Raw genomic sequence first — 10,563 nt, 5'->3', positions numbered from 1 at the left:
GGGGTTTTCACCCCCATACTCCATGAAGGCCAGTATCCCTCAGAGGACCCCAGAAATTCTTACATATCTAGGTCAGCCAGATCTCAGCCAAAGCCCTCTTCATGTTGTATCAATTAATCCAACCCAGTCTCACAAGAGAGAATGATGTTCCCACCATGAGTTTTCACAAGGCTTTATCTCCTTTTAGGAGCAATGACAACAGCAGGTATGTAGACAATGAGGACAATAGGGAACTTTCAGAAATGAACACATCAAGAGCCCACTCCATAAAATGCAAAAGATGACCAGTTCTATTCAGTAAACTCACCACAGCCTTGGGATTCAACTGACCGTCCAGTCCTTTTTTGTATCTCACCCCATCTACCTTCTGTGTATTCAAAAGATAGAGTTACAGATGTGAAAACACAAGATTTGCAGTGAACCCTTTTGAAGTGGGCTGGTGGATGAAGTGGATATTTTGGCGTGAATTCATGATGTTGATTCCATAAATAGATACAGGATTAACTACAAGGCAGTTAAGACTAGAAGTTTGCATGGTGTTGCCTGTCTAAGATGGACTCAGTCTTCCTCTACCCCCAATGCATTGTTAAGTCTGTGAAGTGCTGCTTTCTTTCCCAAGTCTAGAATCAGAATAGTGACCTCATTGCCTGAGGGTGGAACATCAGAGGGTTCCCTTGCTTATGTGGCACCTGAGGAAGCTTGCCTTTATGGTGACTGGATTTGATTAAGCAATTCCTTGAATTTATTTTATCCCAGAGATCACATCTAAACCCTTTTCTCTCTGGATCTTCCTCTGGGGTACCACAAAAGCTGACAAACTAGACCAATGGCCATTGTGACTTACTTTCCTTGTGGACCTCTGGGGCAGCCTGGAGGGGGCTGAACACCACTTCCTCTGCAGCTGTGGAAAACAGGTGTATGAGCTTGTGATGGTGCTTGCTTTGGTGCATGAGGTCACAGGAGTGGTCTGTTTGTTCTGGATGGATGGAGGTGCTTTCTGAGCTTTTAGAATGGAGGTTTCTCATCAGAACCCAGGCCTGGGGAGGAACGAAGAGAGTCATCCACTGAGCCCCAGAGTATATGCACTCCCAGTGCCATAGGAACCTGTCTCTGACTGTTCTGATTGCACCTTAGCTGCTCCTTAGCCAAATATGTGCAGGATGCAGGCATATCAAAAGCTGTGGCTCAGCCCCCTGGCTCCTCTGGCAACTCTGGGCTTTCTGATGCTGGAAGATGGAGTTTGTCACAAGGGAGACAGGACTTCTTGGGAGACACAGCCACCATCCTCTACTCTGGTATCAGCAAAGTTGGCATCCACATGGGACAGGGTTCCCTTGAGCTGACAGCAGAAACAGGTGAACCATTGGGCTCAGATGCTTTGGAGCCTGCTGAAGGTGACATCTTTGGGGTTAGGGCCTGTGAAGCCCCTACCTTATCTCCTGGGGGACTGGGGAGAGCCACTCAGATCTAAAGAGCAGAAGCCACCAGTCCTGTTGTGGTGGAGGTGACTATGGTGGGGGGAAGGACAGGCTAGGAGAATGGAGTTACCATCAGACCCAGCAATCCTGCTTGTAGGTATTTGTCCAAGAGAGTTATTTTTCACTTAATAACTTGTATACTGATGCTTTAGCTACTTTATTCCTATCTCTTAGAAAAAGGACCATTTAGGTTATACAATTTTTCTGGAGTTCCCTTGGAATTCTTTTTTAGTGGTTTCTTTGAGAATAATACAGGTATCACAGTCTAAAAGAATTAATTTTTTACCCATCCAAGTAACATGTGGACACCTTACAGCCATAGGAACATTTAATCCCCTTCTTTGCTGAAGTGATCTTCTGAGTTCCCAGTCTAGGGTATAACTTCTGCAAACATTTTGTATTTTTATAATTTTTCAAAATTCATTCATATATTTAACCATTTAACAGTTGAAAAATAATTTATTCTTTCTCCCCAGATACTCACCATTCCTGATCCATGTCTTTTATTCCTGAAGTTGAAAGCTTTCTTCTTGAATTATTTCCATTTAGCCTGAAGTTCCTTTCCCATCTTTGTAGAGAATATCATCAGGTGATGAAGTCACTTGGTTTTCGATCCTCTCCTTCTGTCTTTATTTTGCCTTTAAACCTTAAGCAACTTTTGATGAATGCAGTATTCTTGGTTGAGGGTTTTTTCTTTTAGCCATTTAATGATGTTTTTTCACTCTCTTATGGCCTCTATATTTTCTAAAGAGAAATCAAAGGCCTTCAAATTGTTATTCTTCTACAAATAAATTGTCAAATTTTCTGACTCCTTTCAAGATTTTTTTCTTCATATTTAGTTTTCAGCAGTTTGATTATGGTGTATCAGGGTGAGATTTTGAGCTCCTTGGATCTCTATTTCATAGAGTAGTGTTCAGTCATTTTTCCCCCTTCCCTTTTTATTGGCACCAGCCTCTTTCTGCTGAACCCAGTGTTTTGAATGAATATTAAAACTTTTAGTATTGCCCCACAGATCATGAGGCTCAGTTTTGGATCAATTCTCTCTTTCTCACTTGCTCTCTATTCTCAGATTATATCATTTCTACTCATCTAAATTCCATCTCACCAATTCATTCATCCCTTACTTGTCTTCTCTAATTGAGATTGCTCAATGAATTTTTTTTATTTTCTATAACTTTATGTTTAGATCTAAAGTTGTCATTTACATCTTTTTGTTTGTTTGTTTGTTTCTTTTTCTGTGCTGAGAACTCCTATCTTTCCATTCAATTAAAGAGAATGCCCTTTGATGGAGTTGGATGGAGATGTGACCTCTCTACACATTGCCTTTTCTGTCAATTTCACTGAACCTGTGGTTGGGGCTGGGGTTGGTGTGTGCTCAGGAGGCTTGGGTCTCTGGACCATGTGCCAGCTTGGCCCTGAGCCTCAGCAGAGTAGCAATACCTACTTTCCAGTTCATTGGACTTACCCAGGTCAGCTAAGAGGGAGGTGAGTATAGCCAACCACCACACCAGGGTACCAAGAGAGTCTACAACTGCTAATGGAATAATACAGTCCATCAGCCATGTGGGCTGCAAGCCCCCTCTCAATTTATACTTGGAGTGGACATTTGCCCTCCTGGGGTCCACAAGATGGAGGAAGAGAGTATGGAATGGAGTAGATTTGCTGGTATTCTACTATAGAACTATTGTGATTCTAGCATTGGAAGAAATTGTATTCTTTATGTCAATACAGTGGCAACAGGGGTTGCTGAGGGCAGGGAGATGGAAGAAGAGTTGTGATATGCAGATATTTTTGGGATTTTGGGTTGACCTGAATGGTATTATGGGGACAGATGGAGGACAGATGGACTGGGGGAGAGTGTAGACTGTACAGTGTAAACTGCAGCCCTTGTGGCATAGCAGTGCTCCAAAATGTTTACAGCAAATGCAGTGAATGTTCCGTGCCAATGAAAGAGGTTGTTGATGTGGGAGGAGTAGGGGTGGTGGGGAGTAGTGTATTTGGGAGCCTCTTATATTTTTTAATGTAACACTTTGTCTGATCTATGTATCTTTAAAAACAAAAAGGACAAAAAAATTTAAGAGAATGTACCTTAATCTCATTGAGCATAGACAGAACAACCATTTTGTCTGATAAATCCTTCAGTGTCTACTGACTGAGTTTTCCCTTAAGAATAGGTCAGGTTTTCCTAGCTTTTTGTATATTACATTGGATAAATTTGAGTGATATTTTGATAAGCGTGTTTACATTGTGAAACTATTTGAAGACTGTCTAGGCTAGCTTAGCCATTTAATGATTCCATGGGAATTTGAGGACCAGCTTTTCCATTTCTGTAAAAAAAAGTCTACTCAATTTTGATTTTGAATTTAATCTGTAGTTTCTTTGCATAGTATTGATAGCAGAACAATATTTAGTAGATGAACAATGGACATCTTGCTATTTGATTAGGTCTTCAGTGTCACTCAGCAGTGTTTTCTAATTTTAGTATATAAATGCTTCACCTTTTGTTAAATTCTTAGATATTTTATTCATTAGAGGCTATTTGATTGGAATTTTTAAAAAGTTCCATTTAAGATTGTTCTTTGCTGGATTATAGAAACAAAAATGACTTTTGCCTTGTGTATCTTGTATCTTTCAATTTTGCTGAATGCCTTTATTAGTGTCATTACTATTCTTGTGGACTCTTTGGCATTTTGTTTGTAAAGGTTTAGGCCATCTTTGTTTATAGAAATAGCTTTACTTCTTCCTTTTCAGTTTGGATGCCTTTCATTTCTTTTTCTTGCCTTATTGCTCTAAAAAGAACTCCAGTACAATGTCGAATAGCAGTGATGAAAGTTCACTACCTTATCTTGTTCCTGATCTCAGGGAAAGACATGTAGCTACAATTTATGTAGATGCAGTGCAGCTGCTAATGGAGTTGAATGACTTCCACTAATGGCCATCCACTCAGTGAGCAGTAGAACGTCCCCAGGGTACAGGAAGTCTGGGAATGCGTTTCTGAAGGCCTGGAATTTTAGCTAATTTGAGGAGGCCAACATTCTAATCATTGTGAATGGCATCTTTCTTGTTAATGTGTATGTATTCAGGTGTTCATAATGAGATCATGATATGATATAGCTGAAATATTTTTACATGGTCCTAAATTTTAATATTCTGTAAACCATTTTAAATGACTTTTTTTGTTTGTAGAGTTTATTTCTAAAATAGTGCTTTTAATGTAGCAAGGACAGGGATTAAGGACAATCTTTGGGGACCATGGAAAATATATAGATTGCTTTGGGGGTTGTTGGTGTATGTGCCTGAGGATAGTTATAAAGCTACTTGGTGCTATATATGTAGTCCAGATATACATAGCATTTTTCTTATGTGATTATGAATCAAAACACTATAAATTAAAATATTATTTAAAAATGAATTGCCATTGCTAAAGCCAAATATGTTTGAAAAATAGATTAATTTAAAACTAAAAAGAAAATAATACTGAAATTAATGACAACTATAATGTATACACAACAAAGAAAATTCAATGTAAAATAAGTATAAGAAACCAAAATCTAATAATTGTGGAAATAAAATGCATATAAATATATACGAACAAAGTGATTCAGAAATGAAATACATTTCAAAACATACAATTAAAAATACCCTTAACGATAATTGATTCTGGAAATATATAGACCTTTATCTTTTAGGGAATGACTAGATTTTGGCAAAGTGGTTTTAGCTGTTCCACATCAAGACAGGAGCATACATTCAAAGGAGATATTCACTATTAAGATGCAGAAACAAACAGACAATAACAGGTGCAATAGAGGTAATGATAGTGAAGACCCATATTTAAGAGTGGTAGAAGTACAGAACCCAGAAATATCAGGAAGAAAGCTGTTATATATATTTTTAATTTCAAACAAAATTTGGAAAGAGACAGATCTGTGTTGTTGGGAAAGCTATTTTGAATCTTGTTTCTATCTACAAATTTTTAAAAAATCATATGAAATACCAACAGAAAAAATATTGATGTTATTTCCAATACAGGTAAAAAGGCAGAGTAACACTACCACATGAATGAATGCTCTTCATTTTGATGTACATATGTAGTGAAATGTACTATCTCAAAAAGAAGGTAAAAGCATTGATGAAAGGAAACAGTATATCAGAGAATATCATCAGTGAGATAGGAAAAAAACTCAAATATGAAGGGACAGAAATCAGCTAAGAATAAGAAAAAATGGGGAAAAAGTCATTTCATGATTTACATATAAACTAGAAGAAATAGTGAAAAGGTGATAGCTAAATAGAAAGGGAAGTTAAAAAGAAGAAATTACTTAAAAGAAATTTAATACAATGTAAAAGATTTGTGAAAAAAATGTGAAAAGTTTAAGATCAGAATAGAAAGGGCAATATATGAATACTGCAGTGTTTGAATGAGAAATTAAAAGCAAATACTTGTAGCAATGATTAAAAATTATTACTCCATTTTTTCTGGAAAGAATTATTTGAAGCTCCATATTAAAATTACACACTGAGCATTGATATAGAAGGTCTAAAGATAAGGCAAATTTTAGTGAAATTACTATGGTTTAAAGAAAACATAAAACCATTTATTAGAGGAAAGCATGTGCCATTATGGAAAGAATATTAGAATCTCTTCAACATTTTTGAGAACAATATTTTGTGCTATGTGAAAATGGGGTAATATCTTTGTGGAAGGAAATGTGAATCATGGTTTTATCTCCAGCAAGACTGAAAAGAAAGTGAAAAAGACAGGGAATTTGAAGTTATCCTGCTAGAACAAGGGTGATGTTATTGCCATAATCCCTTCCAGGTGAGTAAACAGATTTCAGTAAATGAAATGTCTGGAAGACATTGTCCTGAGGACAGAAGTTAAGCACTAAATTTTCAGTTACTTGTTCAACTATCAAACATTGAGTATTCTATGAGAGAGTAGTGACCTTGGTGGGAGCCAGGAGGGAGACCAAATTTTATAATTAATTTGGCTCTAACTTTGTTTAACATGCTGATCTAAATATGTGTTTAATTTTTTTTGATAAATTAAGAAACACAAATAGTAGGATAAAATATTGATTAATATAGTAATATCTAACATTAAATGTAAAATGTTTCTCTAAAACTCAATCTAAATTTATCTAACCAAATTCTAAATTGTCACGAAATTGATTTATTTGGGTATGGGTAGAAGAGGATAAGCACAGAGGCATCTCTAAACACCATATGATCTACAGCTCTTCTAAGCTCAGGCTGGGGCCTCCAGCATAAGGCCTTTGTAGCTATCAATGTTGGGATCTGCAATAAAAGCACAGGGTATAGAATCACCAGATACACAGAGACGGATGGAGGAGGGGTTTTACTGATGAAGGTTGTGGGACTCAGAAGGTGCAATAGACCCTGGAGAAGCAAAGTTGGCTCCCAATACCTAGGAACCAGATCCACATGGCACTGAATTCCTTTTGCTACTCTCGGCTTAAGGTACTATCTGTGTCTCAGTGTCTGTAAATGTCCAACTGAAGGGATTCAGTCTGGTTGCTTGGATGGGTGCCCTTGAAGTGACTCTTGCCTGAAGAGTAAGTCTTACTGTAGGACTCCAGGAAGAAAAGGCAGAGTCCTATATATCTGATCAGGTGAGAAGCAGGACATCTGAAGGATAGGTGTGGAAGTGATAACACTGCTTCCCCAACCCCTGCCCCCTACACAGTCCAAGTCATGACTGCATCTTCACATTACTGTTGGACAGGTTCCTTTTTCTCTCTAAAAACTAGTTTCATTTTAAAACACCCCAAAACTTACCTGTGCTTTCCAGTTAAAAAACAGCTAGGCTCTAGTACTAAAAACATAAGTTTTCTTACATTAGTATATTCCAACATGAAAACATTACAGAAGACACTCCTTTTAACAAGATGCTGTAAGCATTATGTTTATCTTTAGTTACTTATGAAAGTAAAAAATAAAAGGAACATAAATAACTTGCAATTCTACCCATTTCACTCATCCCAAGTGAACTCTTCATTGACCATTCTTTCAGGTGTCTTTGAATTATACATACATAAAAACCTTCTCAAGAACCACAGCTTGAGGAAAGGTGGCGTGAGCTGACCAGGGATCCGAACAGGCCCCTACAGAGGGTGAGAACCCTCAGGGCTTGGGCAACTGCCAGTCAGGACTTAAGTTTCCCCCTAAAATGGAAACTGGCCTAGAATACCTACCCTACCTGCCTGTGAGGGACCCCAGAGTGCCATGGTCCTTATTATGGACTGAATCAGATCCGCCCATAAAGTCATGTTTTTGTCCTAACCTCCGCTCTTACAAACGTGAACTCATTTCTAAGAACGTCAAATGTCATACTAATGAATGTGAGTCCAACTTTAATCAGGGGGGCCTTAATCTAATATGACTGGAGACCTTATAAGGAGAAAATTAGGCACATTCAGGCACAGGAGATAGGAGGCAGATGACCAAGAGATGGAGGCAGAGGTTCAGTTATGGATTGCTGGCAAGCTGCCATCAACTTCAGAGAAAGCACCGTGCAGCCCAAACCATGATTTTGGGCTTCTAATCTCCCAAACTCTCCCTCTGTTTGAGCTAGCTGGTTACGAGTATTGATTAAAGCAGCCCTGGCAAACTAAGACAGCCTAATTCACCCTTTTGCCAGAGACCTGAATTGGTGTCATTTAGGTTCACTCCACCTTGTTCACCAGACTCATTAATAACCAGGAGAGGCTTTTGTTGACTGTAAATGGATTATTAGTGCAAACTTCACTTCAGCAGGGCTGAGGTGTTGAACTAATCCAGGGGCGATCTTCACAAAGAATGCAGTGTGAGTGCACATAAGGCTTAAAAGGGACTAGTGCCCTCTCCTGCAAATTAAGGAGCCTTTGGAGGCTGTGGCTTGTATGGAATGAGGTTTTGTTCCCTGAGAAGAGGTTATGAGGATATATTCTACTTGCTTGTGCTTATTTTTTTACCAGCCAGTTCTTGTCTCCATCTCCATGTTCACCCTCATTTGTTGCAACGCCAATGTTCTCCTTAGTTTTACTGATTTTCCTGAAGTGCCAAAGAGAAAATTAGGAAAGAAATGTAATGTGTGTAACTTAATTCCCTTCCCTTTTCATCCTATTCCCTCCACATTCACATTTCCTTTTCCTTTTCTTCTTCTCTTTTCATTTCTTCGATGCCTTCTCGGGGTTCCAGGAAAAGAGAAATTATGAAAAGAGACTCCTCCTTCACCTCAAACAGTGTAGTAAGCTGTAAGGAACAGAAAAAACTTGCTTGTCCAGAGATACCATTTGCAGGAACATACCTGTGAGGGGAGAGCGCAGCCCAGAACCAAGTTCATAAGTGCCCTCCGAAAGAGTGGCCCAAGGCACCTGACTCCCAGCCCAGCTCCCGTCCTGTTACATTCTGGTGTACTTGAGATTGTCCATGCTGCATAGTAGGTTTGGAAATGATGGAAATGCTAAAGCAGCTGTTGAGAAGGATGTAGAAAGTTGTTAAAAACCTTCTCAAACCCATGACCTCAACTTCCTAGATGAGATCAAATCCTTCAAGATGAATATCATAAAAAGAGAAGATGGGAGAGGTTCAAAGAGAAGTTTATGAGCAGGAATAGATGATAAAAGACAGAAGACATGTATTACATGCAGATTGTCATCCCTGTGGCTGAATCATCTGACTTGAAGAATGCTACTGAATGTACCATGGCAGTAACCATGATGGGGCATCCTTGTAAAAGGAAAGGAAAATGTTAGGGTTGAGGGGAGAGCTTGAACTATTGTTCATGCCTGGTTATGAACTTGTCCCAGCACGTAATTTTGTCCTTATCACAACATTGCATTCCTTGGGCCTTGATTGCTTCACCTTTACCATCTAAGTTTGGTCTAAGATCTCCACAATTCCTTTTCCAGTCCTCACCTACTCTAAATGTAGGGAAGACTGTCCACCTTTTCCCTCTAAGAAGGCAATCACTTTGTCCATGTCTTCCTGACCATGACATTATAGGATCTCTTACTATCATCTTACTGAAATATGAAAAGAACAAAGCAGATCTCAATAAATATTTCCTTTACTTTCTGATTTCACACCCCTCTCCTCCATCTCCAATGCAGAAGGGGTGTAATGCATCTGTTCCCAGGAACTCTCTCTCTCATTGGATACTTCCGTGAGCATTGTTACCTACTTGGATTGTTACCATCATCACTGCTGGTAGAGTCATACCTCCAATCCACAAGCCAATTGGAGGTATTGTTTAGGAACACAGATATCACCAAGAACTTTAATTGAGAGCATGGCACACCAGACCCTTCCTTTTCCAGTTGAGACCAGGCTGGCCACCCAAGATCACCTCAACTCTTTACCCCGGGTTCTCAGACCTTCCCTGAGCTCTGTGGAGTCAGAGACCTTCCACAGGACATTGGACACAGTATGCAAATGAAAGAGAAGTGGGGATGGAAATCTTTCTCAACCTCTCACTTTCCCATTTTGCTGGACTGTTACAGCACAAGCCTCCAAGCTTATCACCCTGAAAGTTGGACTCTTGTGGATGTGGTCTATGTTAGAAGAGCCCAATGGGTTAGATGAGTTCAGCGGCAGACTCTGAGCAGCCTCCCAGGAGATGTTTTGTGAGGATGAATATGTTCACTCTGCATTGTCTGTATCATAGTTACTAACACACATGGCAATTGGGCTTTTGACAAATGGACGACATGGACTTGTGCTGCAGGTGCCCTGGTGGTGTGGTGCTCAGTAACAAGAATTAAAAATGACAAATGTTGCCAAATTCATAGTAGAAGATTAGAGATTGCCAGGCAGAAGAGGCATGATGAAATTGTGCTTTGGTATCAAACCACCTAATATCTCAGTGCCTAGTTTCCTGTTTGGTACTTTGCATTTCTGCAAAATTAATTCGGATTCTAAGCCTCTTTTCTCCTATGTTCAAAAGGACAGACAGGGCTGCTTTTCTTTCATCATCGTCAATGAAAGTGCCATTAGGGTATTCAGTATTCTATACTGTATGCTATAGTATTCAGTATTAAATGAATTCTTCTCATTAAATCCTAATGACAGTGATTTTGTA

The sequence above is a fragment of the Dasypus novemcinctus genome, chromosome 9 (genome assembly GCF_030445035.2).
Source record: "Dasypus novemcinctus isolate mDasNov1 chromosome 9, mDasNov1.1.hap2, whole genome shotgun sequence".
In the NCBI taxonomy this organism is placed as follows: Eukaryota; Metazoa; Chordata; class Mammalia; order Cingulata; family Dasypodidae; genus Dasypus; species Dasypus novemcinctus.
This window is presented reverse-complemented; position numbering follows the sequence as displayed.